The 15086-nt window shown below is 55.8% G+C and overlaps 1 pseudogene; it reads left to right on the forward strand.

Annotated features, from left to right (window-relative positions):
• The window catches only part of LOC130538057 (E3 ubiquitin-protein ligase RNF43-like), a 56539-nt pseudogene that overhangs the window by 18261 nt on the left and 23192 nt on the right, over nucleotides 1-15086 (forward strand).

Consider the following 15086-nt stretch of genomic DNA (forward strand, 5'->3'; position numbering starts at 1 on the left):
TGGGTGGAGGCTCCAGCATCCAGCACTGCCAGCAGAACCAGGAGACGTGGGGGGGCCCGGCTGGGTGGAGGCTCCAGTATCCAGCACTGCTAACAGAACCAGGAGACCCGGCTGGGTGGAGGCTCCAGCAGCCAGCACTGCTAGCAGAACCAGGAGACGTGGGGGGGGGACCCGGCTGGGTGGAGGCTCCAGCAGCCAGCACTGCTAGCAGAACCAGGAGACCCGGCTGGGTGGAGGCTCCAGCAGCCAGCACTGCTAGCAGACCACAGGAGACGTGGGGGGCCCGGCTGGGCGGAGGCTCCAGCATCCAGCACTGCCAGCAGAACCAGGAGACGTGGGGGGGCCCGGCTGGGCGGAGGCTCCAGCAGCCAGCACTGCCAGCAGAACCAGGAGACGTGGGGGGGCCCGGCTGGGCGGAGGCTCCAGCATCCAGCACTGCCAGCAGAACCAGGAGACGTGGGGGGGCCCGGCTGGGCGGAGGCTCCAGCAGCCAGCACTGCCAGCAGAACCAGGAGACGTGGGGGGGCCCGGCTGGGCGGAGGCTCCAGCAGCCAGCACTGCTAGCAGAACCAGGAGACGTGGGGGGGCCCGGCTGGGCGGAGGCTCCAGCATCCAGCACTGCCAGCAGAACCAGGAGACGTGGGGGGGCCCGGCTGGGCGGAGGCTCCAGCAGCCAGCACTGCTAGCAGAACCAGGAGACGTGGGGGGCCCGGCTGGGCGGAGGCTCCAGCAGCCAGCACTGCTAGCAGAACCAGGAGACGTGGGGGGCCCGGCTGGGCGGAGGCTCCAGCATCCAGCACTGCTAGCAGAACCCGGAGACCCGGCTGGGTGGAGGCTCCAGCTAGCAGAACCATTCGGGCTGAGCCTCTCCTCCATGCTGTGATCTTTGAGGACGGCTCCTACGGTTGTTGCCTGGGATGTGGGCTGTGGTGGTACCAAGGCCTCTCTGGTCGCTCGTTAGCGCCTCCTGCTGCTGGGTGCAGGTGTGCGTGCGCTCTTCCACGCTGGCTCGCCTACAAAGGTCCCGATGGGAGAAACGAATCAGGAAATTCTGGTTCCATTTTGTCCGCTGCTAAAACAACATGAACATGAAAGGAGCGATCAAGACGGCGTCGCCCCGACCCGATCACGAGGTTCCGTCTCTGGCGTCGTCAGCCGGGAGCATTTGTTGCATCAGCGGTTGCACTTTGGCCTGTGAGAGGAAACGTCTCAGCCAAGATGGCCGCCGGCTCGGCTCAGAAAGACCCAACGTCGGGTTCTTGTCCTCCGAACGGTGATGGCGGCCCGGCGGGATCGGCGCTCACCGTGAGAGCGGGAGGAGGGAGCCACTGAACAGCTTCTCCCGGAATATTTGACAGATTTGTGACGAGCGAGTCAAGTCTGAGCGGCGCGCTTTCATCTCGACACGGCTGTAAATGCCACAAACGGACTTAGCTATAGTTGTAGGGACCAAAGGTGACGGAAATTTACTGCCACATTGTTGTTGTCACCTGGCTGCATCTGGGCAGGGCATTCCATTGATGTGTGTGTGTGTGTGTGTGGGTGTGTGCATGTGTGGGTGTGTGCATGTGTGTGTGTGTGTGTGTGTGTGGTGTGTGTGTGTGTGTTAATGAATTCTGCACAACAATGTAATCTTCCCAACTCTGTGTGAACTCTTTAGTCAGGCTGGAATTCTGAGGTGTGCTTTCATGTCATGTGATCATATCTCCTGTACTCTACACAACACACACACACACACACACATGCACGCGTGGTTGCCCACATGTATGGAGGCTCCCCGTGGTAGCTGGGGTCCTCACACCCTGGGGGGCAGAGGAAGGAGACCCAGGAAGTGTTGTGGAGCTGCAGCGGGAGTCTGGAATAAAATGGATCAGGTTGCCGAGTCAGCGGAGTGTGTGTTGTTAAAAGGCTCCTGCCTCCTCCCCCCCAGGTGTGTGTGTGTGGGTGTGTGCATGTGTGGGTGTGTGCGTGTTTGTGGGCGTGTGAGAGTGTGTGGGTGTGAGAGTGTGTGTGTATGTGTGTGAGAGAGCGTGTGTGTGTGTGTGTGTGTGTGTGTGGGCATTAATCACCTCCACATGCGATGATTGATTATGGCTCCTCTGTCCTCTGTCCTGTGTCCTGTTTCCTCTGTTTTGTGTCCTCCATCTTGTGTTTTCTGTCCTCTGTCCTGTGTCCTATGCCCTCTGTCCTGTGTCCTCTTTCATGTGTCCTCTGTCCTGGGTCCTGTATCCTCTGTCCTTAGTCCTGGGTTCTCTGTCCTGTGTCCTGTTTCCGCTGTGTTCTGTGTCCTCTGTCTTGTGTTTTCTGTCCCGTATCCTCTGTCCTGTTTCCTGTATCCTGTGTCCTCTGTCCTGTATCCTGTGTCCTCTGTCCTGTGTCCTCTGTCCTGTATCCTCTGTCCTGTGTCCTGTGTCCTGTGTCCTCTGTCCTGTGCCCTCTGTCCTGTGTCCTCTGTCCTGTTTCCTGTATCCTGCATCCTGTGTCCTGTTTCCTGTATCCTGTGTCCTCTGTCCTGTGCCCTCTGTCCTTTGTCCTCTGTCCTGTATCCTGTGTCCTCTGTCCTGTGCCCTCTGTCCTGTGCCCTCTGTCCCGTGCCCTCTGTCCTGTGCCCTCTGTCCTGTGTCCTCTGTCCTGTGTCCTCTGTCCTGTATCCCGTGTCCTCTGTCCTGTTTCCTGTATCCTGTGTCCTGTATCCTGTGTCCTCTGTCCTGTGCCCTCTGTCCTTTGTCCTCTGTCCTGTATCCTGTGTCCTCTGTCCTGTGCCCTCTGTCCTGTGCCCTCTGTCCCGTGCCCTCTGTCCTGTGCCCTCTGTCCTGTGCCCTCTGTCCTGTGTCCTCTGTCCTGTGCCCTCTGTCCTGTGTCCTCTGTCCTCTGTCCTTTGTCCTCTGTCCTCTGTCCCGTATCCTCTGTCCCGTGCCCTCTGTCCTGTGCCCTCTGTCCCGTGCCCTCTGTCCTGTGTCCTCTGTCCTGTGCCCTCTGTCCTGTGCCCTCTGTCCTGTGTCCTCTGTCCTGTGCCCTCTGTCCTGTGCCCTCTGTTCTGTGTCCTCTGTCCTGTGTCTCTGTCCTGTGTCCTCTGTCCTGTGTCCTATGCCCTCTGTCCTGTGCCCTCTGTCCCGTGCCCTCTGTCCTGTGCCCTCTGTCCTGTGTCCTCTGTCCCGTGCCCTCTGTCCCGTGCCCTCTGTCCTGTGTCCTCTGTCCCGTGCCCTCTGTCCTGTGCCCTCTGTCCTGTGCCCTCTGTCCTGTGTCCTCTGTCCCGTGCCCTCTGTCCCGTGCCCTCTGTCCCGTGCCCTCTGTCCTGTGCCCTCTGTCCCGTGCCCTCTGTCCTGTGCCCTCTGTGCTGTGTCCTGTGTCCTCTGTCCTGTGTCCTCAGCAGAAGCTGAGGTGTCCTCTGATGTCTTCTGCTGTCTCCTGTATTTAACTTGTTAAACATGAGTTTTCCGCCGTATCACCATGTGAATGTTTCTCTGTGCTGAGACCCACGTTCTCCTCACATGCACTAACTGTTCCTGGCCAGTCAGACGTGCACGGACGTGCACGGACGTGCACATCTGCAGCCTGTGGAGGCTGCAGCAGCTCTGCTGTGTTTGTGTGGCCTGTAAACACACTGTTACCAAGAAGGAGCAGATATTTATGTGTGTGTTGACGGCAGGCCTCTGTGAGCGTGTGTGAGAGCTCGTGAAGCGTCTGATGGTGGCGGCAGATGCGAGTGTGCAGGCGGATATTAGTGTAGAACCGTCTGCGTGCTCTGCTCCACAGCTGATGAATTGCTCTGGTATTTACACCTGTGCACTAGCTAATCTATTTAGTTTAGCTTTGCAGAGATACACCTTAACTCTTGGTGAGGTGGACACTAAAGCAAGAGGAAGGTTAGCATTTAGCATGAAGGTGATCAGTGCTGTAGGGAACTAGACCATCACCGTGCACCGTGCACGGAGGCTGTGGTGCCTCCATGTTGGCTGGTGTCGCTGCTGCGTCCTCAGCAGAGAAGGTCAACAGGGCCCCAGCAGGGCCAGAACCAGTATGAAGAGTGGGATGGAAGGAAATCTGGAAGAGCGGAAGACTGACGGGTGGAGCATGTGTAAGATGAGCAGGTGCTGGGGTCTGCACATGCCTGCTGTGTGTGTGTGTGTGTGTCTCTGTGTGTGTGTGTCTGAGAGTAATAAATAGAGCCGTAAGTTCCGGCCTGGGTTGCAGAGGCGGGCACCGTCCAGTAGGGGCAGCGTTGGTCGCTACGCGTTGGGAAAGGTGCTCCGATATCCTTCTAATGTGACCAGAACCAGCTGATCTTCATGTATCTCCACATCACAGATATCCATCCAATCCTTGGGATGGTTGTTTGGAATCACACATAAGATCCTATTTAGAAACGTGTGAGTGTGTGTGTGCGTGCATGTGTGTGTGTGTGCGTGCAACTTCAAAGCGGAGTGGCAGCATTCTATCAGCCCAGCTTGTTTACACTGCTTGATGGAGTCGACATTCCTCTGTCTCATTTTTCCGTGCCGTTCCACCAGGAGCTCCCTGCTCCTGGCATGGGGCCCACACCTCAGCAGTGTTTACCCGAACACACCCCCACCTCCCCGGCCCCTCCCATAGACACAGACGGGGCTTGGAGCACGTGGAAGCAGGAAGTGAGGGGAGACCATCACATGCCGCGTCCCTCCACAGGGGGGCGGATGCTTCAAAGGCCCCCACCGCTCTGACCGCTGGGGCGGAACCTCCAGACACGCTAATGTCCGTCTGCCGATGCCAGACACAAACATCTGCGCTGTTCTCTCGCTGACCTTAGAGGTGGCCTGAAGGGCAGCGGAACCAGGCCTGTTTCGGGCCCTCAGCAGAGGCGTCGGGCTGCTGGGGTCCTGCTGGGGGGCCACGGCTCTGGCACTAGGTGGCTTCAGCCTGGAGAAGGAGCCTCGTTCCACCCTGGTACCAGGAGATGTTAGGGATGGTAGCAGCAGAAGACCTGGTACCAGGAGATGTTAGCGATGATAGCAGCAGAAGACCTGGTACCAGGAGATGTTAGCGATGATAGCAGCAGAAGACCTGGTACCAGGAGATGTTAGGGATGATAGCAGCAGAAGATGTCCCGATCACGGACGTGTGGTTGTGGCAGCTGCAGTTTCAACCATCTCAACTAGAACCTTCAGCTACGTTTCATAACCATCTCAACTAGAACCTTCAGCTACGTTTCATCACCATCTCAACTAGAACCTTCAGCTACATTTCATAACCATCTCCACTAGAACCTTCAGCTACGTTTCATAACCATCTCCACTAGAACCTTCAGCTACGTTTCATAACCATCTCAACTAGAACCTTCAGCTACGTTTCATGCTTTGATTAGTTCTCCAGGCTTTTGGGGATTCAGGGCGTCCTTCTAGGAAGTGATACCAGCAGCGAGGAGACCACAGTCCAGATGTTAAAGGGATCAGCTGTGAGGTGGAGGGGTTAGTCCGGTTGGGAGGGTGGGTTGCCATGGCGATACCAGCTATCACACACTACCTCTGCTGTTCCTCTTGGAGTGAGCTGGTTGAATGTTGCTAACGGCTCTTCACCGTTTAACTGGATCCAGGTTGTGAGTCGGAGGTTCTCCAGAGAGCAGCCTGCTTCACATCCCAGACCCTCCAGGTCAGACTGCTCGTACTCACAAATCAGGTTTGAGTTCCAGCTAAATCAGGTGTGGAGCTTCCCAGAGTTGGCTTGGTCAACGTTCCTCAGCCCTCATGAGGGATCTTTATGGTCTTCGAGTATTCCCAACGCAAAAGGAATATCCAGATATGGTTATTGACCTGAGCAGGAGCCTTTTACAGAAGAAAGTGTTTGTGTGGAGGTTTGAGTCTTTCCTCTGTTTTGTTTTTTAAATGTGGCCACTTCACCAGGCGCTGATGTGGAACCTTCAACAGTCTGTTGTGGTTCTTCTTCTTCTTCAGTTCAGGAATGTCAGATGGGGCCATTTCATGGAAAAAGCAGCACTGTTCACTCCAGAGGCAGGCTAAGAGTCTCTGATCTCCACTGTCTTCTACGTCATGCTGTAGTTTTAGACTGAACCCCTTAAGCCCCCCCCCCCCCCCGTTCCACTGAGCAACAGTCAGTGTGTGTGTGTGTGTGTGTGTGTGTGTGTGTTTTCTTCCTGCTCACTATCAGGGAAACACAGCAGCTGATGACAGTTGTGATCATTTACATGCTGCTTCAAGAGTTCCGCCCCTCTAAGGTGACATCAGGTCACGTGATCACATGATGGCGGTAGATCCCTCAGACCGGCCTAAACCCTGATCACCGGCGCGGCCTGATCACCAGGTGTGGCCTGATCACCGGCATGGCCTGATCACCGGCGCGGCCTGATCACCAGGTGTGGCCTGATCACCAGAGATCCATCCTGGCCTAAAGGACGGAACATTTATGCATCACATGCGTGAATTCCTTTTAGGAACTGGGATATTTACAGATGATTCCTTCTGGGTTTTAAGGTCTCTTTTCTGGAAACATTCGTCTCTTTTCTCTGGACTGATTGGAACCCAACCCTGTCTCACCTCCTCAACCCTGTCTGACCCACCCTAACCCTGTCTGACCCACCCAACCCTGTCTGACCTACTCTAGCCCCAACCCTGTCTGACCCACCCAACCCTGTCTGACCCACCCTAACCCTGTCTGACCCACCCTAACCCTGTCTGATCCACCCTAACCCTGCCTGACCTACTCTAGCCCCAACCTGTCTGACCCACCCAACCCTGTCTGACCCACCCAACCCTGTCTGACCCACCCAACCCTGCCTGACCTACTCTAGCCCCAACCCTGTCTGACCCACCCTAACCCTGTCTGACCCACCCAACCCTGTCTGACCCACCCAACCCTGTCTGACCCAGCTAAAAAATGACCAGCTTGTTTTAACAGGGAAGTGCTTTGTTTATCTTTAGCTGGGAGCTTTGAAATGCATGCTGGCGTTCTGGCCCGCGGCCTGATGGACTGATGCTCCGGTTGGGACTGCTGGGGTGTTTGTGGGGAGGACACAGGTAGCACCATGCTAGTCTCAGACAGTTGCTACTGCTACCATGTCAAGATGATCAACAACCAACGGCACTATTTTTCTTAGTGTGTTTTCGCGGAAGTGAAACTTACCTGACAAGACTTTGGTGGAGCAAACATTTTTACCAAGCTTAGCTGAGAAATGAAGAGAAAACATTAGAAAACAATTACAACGTGGAAATTAAGCCTCTGGAAGCCGATGATTCTGATCCGAAAAATGAACCTCACTATTTTGCTGCCGCAGGCAAAGCAAATATTTACTGGCTCATCCATCAAGCTGCTGCAGCAGCACTTAGCAACTGTGTTTAGCATCAACATTCAGGCTCATTTGTTGGAACCGTCACTCCTCGCAGGATCCCCAAATATGTAATCTCATATCCATGGAAGCAGCCAGGCAGCTGCGGAGCTGCTGGTAATTACCTGAACCTCATTATGGTATCACATTTACACAAGTGTGCTAACAGTTACTGGATACGCTGATGATAAAGGTGAGGGAAAAGATAACACGCCGTGTTGTGACAGGACCGAGGCCTCCTGCTCCTTCTGGGTCTGCTCAGGGGGAACCAGATCCTGGCTTTCCAAACACCAAATGGGAAAAAGTTCCACGTCAGAAGCGCTTTGACTGCTTGTAATGGGCCTCTCCAGCAGATGCTCCTGCTCCTGCTGTCTGCAGCTTTCATCCATAACACCTAAACACACAAGTGTTGGCAACACCACTGCACAGCAGGGCCACAACCCTAACCCCCCCACAGCCCCCCCACTGGGCCACCATGAGTGTGCACAGGTGTGTGTGTGCGTGCGTGTCAGCACGTGCAGAGGTTTGCAGCGAGCAGACCTGGTGGATCCCTGATGTGCACTAATCTGACAGGTTTCTCAGCCCCAGGGGGTGGGAAGGGGGGGCAGGAGCTGTAATTGCCCCCCTCCCTCTCACTCTTGAGTTACTGTATACGTGCTGATACAATCATCTCATGACAACTCTTTTCCCTTTCATCTCCGACTCAGGAGTCAGAGTGATTTACGTGGAAGGAAAGGTTTGATTTACCAGAGGAGTAATAACACCCAGATCCTGCTGCTATAACACATTTATTCACCTGCTTTAGTGGTAATAAAGGAATAATCTGAGCTGAAGGCTGGAGCTTTCATAGCACCAACAGGAGAGCACACACTCCCACACACACGCACTCACACGCACTCACACATGCCTACACACTCCCACACACACGCACTCACACGCACTCACACGCACTCACACATGCCTACACACTCCCACACACACGCACTCACACGCACTCAACGCATTCACACATGCCTACACACTCCCACACACACGCACTCACACATGCCTACACACTCCCACACACACTCCCACACACACGCACTCACACGCATTCACACATGCCTACACACTCCCACACACACGCACACCAACGCACTCACACGCATTCACACATGCCTACACACTCCACACACACGCACGCACACGCACACACAAGGCCGACACACTCCCACACATACTCCCACACACACACACTCACACGCACACACACATGCCTACACACTCCCACACACACACGCACTCACACGCACACCACACATGCCTACACACTCCCACACTACTCCCCCACCCACACACACTCCCACACACCTACACACTACCACCCACCTACACACTCCCACACACACTCCCACTCCCACCCACCCTCACACTCCCACCCTCCCCCACACACGCACTCACACGCACTCACACATCCTACACACTCACACTCCCACACACCCCTTCCCAACCCTCCCACACCACCCACTCCTTCACACTCCACCCACATGCCTCACACTCCCACACCTCCTACCCCCCCCACCACCCCCTCCCACTCACCCCACACACCTACACACTCCCACTCCCACCTCCCCCACACCCTCCCCACTCCTCACACACCTACACCACTCCCACCCACACTCCCACTCCACCCAACCAAACCTACACCCTCCCCTCCCACCCCCCTACCCACTCCCACTCCACCCCACCTACACACTCCCCCTCCCCACCACCCTACCCATTCCCCCCCACACTCCCCCTCACACCACACCCCTACACCCTCCACACACACTCCACTCCCACACACACACCCCCACACACACTTGCCTGCACAGTGCTGATGAGCGTGAGCAGGTTGTGTGTGCTGGTGCAGGCTGACCTGGGTCCTGGCCTTGGTTCCCTGCTGGCAGCAGATCAACTAGAACCCTCTCGCTGATTATTGGCAGCAGAAAAAAAGCTGTTCTGCAGGTCTAAGCAAGTGGAAAACATATTATTGACTTCCCGCCGCGGCTACTATCTGCCCCCCCCCCCCATCTTCTGTCCGTGCGCTGTATTTGTGCTCCAGGCCCTCAGACTGAGGCTATCTGGTGGTTCAGGAATTCCTTTAATGGTGGCTACAAAGGAACGGAGTCAGTCCCAGCTCCAGATGGAGGCAGTGGAGGAGGCGTCCGGGTGCACCAGTGTGTATTGTTGACAGTCTGTGGGGAGCTGTTTGCGTGCCCTGCGGTTGTTTTTGGGCCCTGTGAACTGGAGACTCACTGATTTCTTTTCCCAGGACTCTACTTTTTTTTCCTCAAGGCCACAAAAAAAACCCCATGAAGCAATGAAGACGTCTCCGCTCAGCCGGGTCCCCGTTTGTGGAGTCATTTTAGAGTTGTGTCAGCGGTTGGGTGGCACTGACGGTGGCACGAGGAGTCCTCACGGCCCTCTGATGTGACTGCATCCAAAATAGAAGATAATGTTTGGTGAGCGATGAGAAACAGGGCCACTGTGGTCACGGAGGTGGGTCCCCTCAGAACCACACAGCTGGAGGGACGCTGGCCCCTTTGGAATCATCTGCTTTTATTCCAGCCACACGTGCACCGTCACGTTTAGAAGAAAACCAGGAGCACAACGCACCGACGGCCCCCGTAAATGCTGAAATGTGGAGGGACTGAACTGTCTTTCGCGGTCCTGCTGGGGGCCACAGCAGTCAGGGGCCATTAAAGGATTAATCCTCTCTTTGTGAAGGGCCACCTTCAGCTGTGGGCCTTTAATCTGGTTCTTGTAAATATGGAAGGGTGAAGGCAGCTGGATGTGGAGCGTGCAAGGCGGGCCTGGGGGGGTTAGCCTGTCCCGCTGGCTGCCCTTCTTAAAAAGGACCTGTTATCCACCAATCTCTGCTCGTCTCAGCGTACCTCCATTTATCAGCGTGAGGTGGGGCTCCGCCCCCAGCTCCGCCCCCAGGGTTCTACTGATCCAACAACTGGAGTCTGAGACCAGGGCAGCTGTGGGTGGAACCAGAATCCGCTGTTACAGGATCACAGGGCTGAAAGGTCAAAAGGTCACTAACAGGTGTTCAGCGTAGCTTCACATACGGAGCCACTGAGAAGACAAGACGGACGCTCCCTCCCGTCTTCAAGGAGAGCCCTTGGTCCCACTGTTGTCCCACCTCTGTCTCGTCCTCCCTCAGTCCCACCTCTGTCTCGTCCTCCTCCAGTCCCTCCCCCAGTCCCACCCCTGTCTTGTCCTCCTCCAGTCCCACCTCTGTCTCGTCCTCCTCCAGTCCACCCACTGGGTGCTGTCCTTCAGGTGTTCCACTTGGATTTATTGTGTGTTGGCCCAGCCCCGGGGTGAGACCCAGCATTTCTCCTGGGTGGGGAGGCTCCAGCAGGACCTCCCTACGGCTGGCCCAAGCAGGGTCGGTGCCTGGGGGCCCTGGCCTCAGGCTGCACAATGGCAGGAAGTGGCAGGACTTCAAAGTTCTGTTTCTTTCACCTTTTCATGTTTCATCAACAATTATGGCTGTTATAATGACTTAGATTCATTAGTGAGACAACTGATGCTGAAGTACTGATGCTGGCAGCTGTGCCCCCCCCCCCCCCCCCCCCACTCTGTTCCGTGGCTCTGATCCACACTCGCCACTCTGACTCTCCTTCGCCCTTCACGCCACATTCCGTGAGGTTCCCTGGGAAGGCGAGCCAGCTGTTGATGTCACCCTTGGGCCTTTTTACTTTAGAGATTGGAGGTGCATTGTTGGGGGGGGGGGGGGGGGGGGCGCATCAGCTCGGCCACTTGAGGAGCCCCACCAGGCACAGCAGAGGAAGCGTGTCGTCTCATCCCCACTGTTGTGACGTGAGCTGTGCTGAAGGCCACTGGTAGTTCCCAGCGCTCCCACAGACGTGCTGCTCAGGGAAGGTTCTTCCCCCCCCCCCCCCCCCCGGGCGGATGGCGGCGCAGCCCCTCGTGCCGTGACAGTATCTCTGAGACTCGCTCACGCCGCTGCTCTCCTCTGAGCTCTTAAATGCAGCCTTTCAGCAGCCGTGAATTTCCTCCCTTTCAGAGGGGATCAAATGTTCCAGCGAAAGAATCTCTCCTGTTCTTCAGTAGTTTGAAGGCGGTGGGGGGGCGGCGGGGGGGCAGAGCCGGGCCATGTAATTGATTGCCTGGTGTGCCAGCGATTTTCCTCTTGGTGTCAAGAAAGGAAATGCTTCAATTCCACAAATGAAAGGATTTTATCAAGAACTCGCCGTGTAAGAACCAGCTGTGCTCTTTGCTTTGATGTTTGAAGATTCACACATGTTGGTGGGAGGAGAAGACGAGGGGCCGTTGGCTGGTGTCCCTCCCCCCATCGGGGGAGAACCCTGCTTCTATGAGAGTCCCTGTCGTCATGGTGCCGCTGCTCCGCTCGTGACAGTGTTAATTACAGTGTAATTACAGCGGCTTCTTTCTGTGAAACCTATGTGACCTTGTTTAGTTTATTTCAAGGATGAACTGAAATGAGTGTTTAATACACCTCCAGCTATCGCCCGAACCCTGAAGATCATGAGAGCAGACTTTAGCATGCCAGTAACACGGCTGGACCCTGGATCCATCCACTTTGATGGGATGGAAATCCCTTTTCCTGGTGTTTCGAGTGCATCCAGATGCTGCACATGTGCTGCCCTCTGCTGGCCAGAACATCGCCGCCCTGCGGCGCTCGTTTGTGTCCGCTTCTGTCTTTTTCTTCCTCCACAGATCAAGCGGGCTGGATTTTTCCTCCTTTGATAGCTGTTAACAACAAAGCCCGACAAACGTGTCTCAGTGCACTCGGCTCGTGCACACAGTTGTGCCAAACGTGCCACATTCAGTGCGCGCCTACATCTATGATCTATTCACACATATAATGCATATACAGAGTGGATGCTGGGTTAGCTTAGCACGAGGTCTCATTTATTATCTGCATTCTTCCCACTGGAGAGCTTTTCAGACTACAGTAATGTATCGTGTGCACGATCTGCTGGTGGCCAGCAGAGATGATGTCAGCAGACACATCTGCGGCGGCTTGGGTTGCAGACTGTTCTGAGTGGATCCGGAGGGGTTCACCTTCTGCTCCTCTGTTTCCACAGTATCACCCTCTGTCTCTGTGCAACACCAGCGAGGATGAACGACAGGAGAGCGACTTCATCACCATCGTCAAGCTGGAGCAGAGGGTCCCCCGCTGCCTGCCGCTGCTCGATAAGGTACGGCCTCGCACACATTCGCTCTGCTTCACGCCACCCCCCCCCCCCCCCCCTCCTATGTGGCGGCAGCCCCGTCCACTGTCTTGCCATCTTGTTTCTGTCCAGCACCTCTTCCGTTGCTCGGATTTAGACTTTAAAGCGGAAGAAATATTTTGGCTGGAGCTGGAGGTTTTGTCACGGAGAGTGATCCTTCAGAGCGAGGGCTTGGACAGGAGGAGGGTGGGCTCAGCTCAGCAAGTGGCCCTGAGCCCTGGCTCGGGATGTGAGGCTTTTAAAGCCGCAGCTGTCACTGGTCCCGTCCCAGCAGCCAGCAGGCCAGAGCCAGACACTCACTTTCCCCTGTTTCATCTCCCCTCTAATACCAATGCACTTCCATAGATTCCAACCACAGAGATCAAATGTGCAGAACGTATAGCTGGACCCCTGGGGTTTCTGCCCGGGGCGGGCGTGTTCCCTCGCTTCAACGCGGCGCCCTTTCAAACGGCTGCTATTTTTTCCTTGTGTTTCAAGTGGTGACAAATTAGCAGGCAGTATTATAGTGAGCTGGCCGCCTTTTTTTAGCCTGTGTTTTCTTTTCCCCTAATTTAAAGCCATGTTGAGGAGCCGCTCGCCGCGGTGACGATTTCGACATTCCCACACTTGGCCAGCTCGTTTCTGAGCTCCTCCTGTTGCTCCTTTACTGGGAACCAGAGCAAGACGCCAGAGGGGGGGGGGGGGGGGGGGGGGGTAACTCGGCAAAGGTGCCGGAGCGCCGCTCGCCTCCCTCCCAGTGCTGTTGTCAGTCGTCTCAGAGTCAGTCAGGGAAACAGTCGTCCGAGTCGCTGGCGGAGGGGCCTCCGGGTCTTTCCTGACTGGGGTCGCTCAGCGTGATGGGAGATGATGGGTTGTGTCCTGCTGACCTGTGTGAGAGGGGGACCTCTGAAAACTGAGCAGTGCGTCACACATAACGGTGTTTCAGAGGTGGTCCTGCGGTAGGAACAGGCGCGGGGACGCCACGGTCCCGTGGCTTCATCCCCCGTTCTGAGCTGGATGTGCGGAGAGGATGTTGTCTGAGCCGGAGCTGCTCCCCGCCCAGCGGCAGCCTCACTTCCGCTGTCAGGCGCGGCGTTTGCAGGATCTATTGGGGCTGGGCGGCGCAGCTGTCGAGGAGTCGTCCCTTTTAAAGAGGATGAATCAGAGGGTTGGGGCTGTGCTCTCTTCGTGGGGCTTGTTTACAGTCTTGTCGGAGTGGAACCCGCCCCTCTGATCTATAGATACTCCGCTGGCCGCAGGAGGTTCATGTTGCACCACATGCACTCAGAATAGCCTGCAAACCAAACAATGTGAAGCTGAAGGCCTCGAAGGATAATGTTTCCTTGTTGTGCTTTGTTTTTATTTTGGGTTCCTGCGCTCCTATCCTGGGTAACCTCATGAAGAGGAGATCCATTGTGCAGACTCTCTCGCACCGGGTCCATTTCAGTGTCTGATTTCCAGTTTTCCTCAGATGCATGAGAACCCTCTTCAGAGATGACTGAAGGAGACGAGAGAAGCGCCCGGTCCTCCGGGAAGGTGTTGCCCTCTTCTGGGGGGTGGTTGGTCCACCTCCATGAGCTGAGTGTTGCCCCTGCCCCCAGAGCTGTGGAAAGGTCGGAGTGGGTCCTTTCTGCTGGCTGCAGGAGGACGTCTGCACAAGTGCACGTGTGTGAATCACCACCATCCTCTTGGAAAAGCCTGTTTACTCTGACTGGACCTGGTCTGCCTGAACCTGTTGACTCTCACAGAAAACGATCCTCTCGGAAGAAAAGGCTTTTTTCCCAGTTTCCTGTTTGTCTGACTGGTCTTTACGTGCACGTGTACCTGCACCAGTGTGTCAGTGTGTGTTCCTAGATGTGTCTCAAATGTTCAACGGGACCTGATAACAGGTGGAGTCATTGTCATTGTCAGTGGGGTTAGCCTGTTAGTGTAGTTACCGTTCCAATCCAACCATCATGATACGAAGAAGGACGTCACATGTTTTAGGAGGATGTTTAGATGTTAAACCTGTGGAAACGTGGCCCCAGTGAGAGAAAGTAGCTTTATCAGAAAGGACAGCATTGATGCTCTCCTCGTCTCTTGGCCTCCTGGTCTCTTGGCCTCCTGGTCTCTTGGCCTCCTGGTCTCCTGGTCTCCTGGGCCCCTGCTCTCCTGGTCTCTTGGCCTCCTGGTCTCTTGGCCTCCTGGTCTCTTGGCCTCCTGGTCTCCTGGTCTCCTGGGCCCCTGCTCTCCTGGTCTCTTGGCCTCCTGGCCTCCTGGTCTCCTGGTCTCCCGAGCCCCTGCTCTCCTGGTCTCTTTGCCTCCTGGTCTCCTGGCCTCCTGGCCTCCTGGTCTCCTGGTCTCTTGGCCTCCTGGTCTCTTGGCCTCCTGGTCTCCTGGTCTTCTGTTCTTCTGCGGCGGAGGTTTCAGGCCCCTGCAGTCTCTCCTTGCTTCTGGGTTTCTTTTCCGGGCCCAGTGGCTCCAGTAATCAGAGATAAGGAGGAGCTCCAGCACAGTAGAACATCTGGAAAAAGCCGAGGTTTGGGTCTTGAGTCTAAATG

This window comes from Takifugu flavidus, chromosome 14, assembly GCF_003711565.1.
Source record: "Takifugu flavidus isolate HTHZ2018 chromosome 14, ASM371156v2, whole genome shotgun sequence".
In the NCBI taxonomy this organism is placed as follows: Eukaryota; Metazoa; Chordata; class Actinopteri; order Tetraodontiformes; family Tetraodontidae; genus Takifugu; species Takifugu flavidus.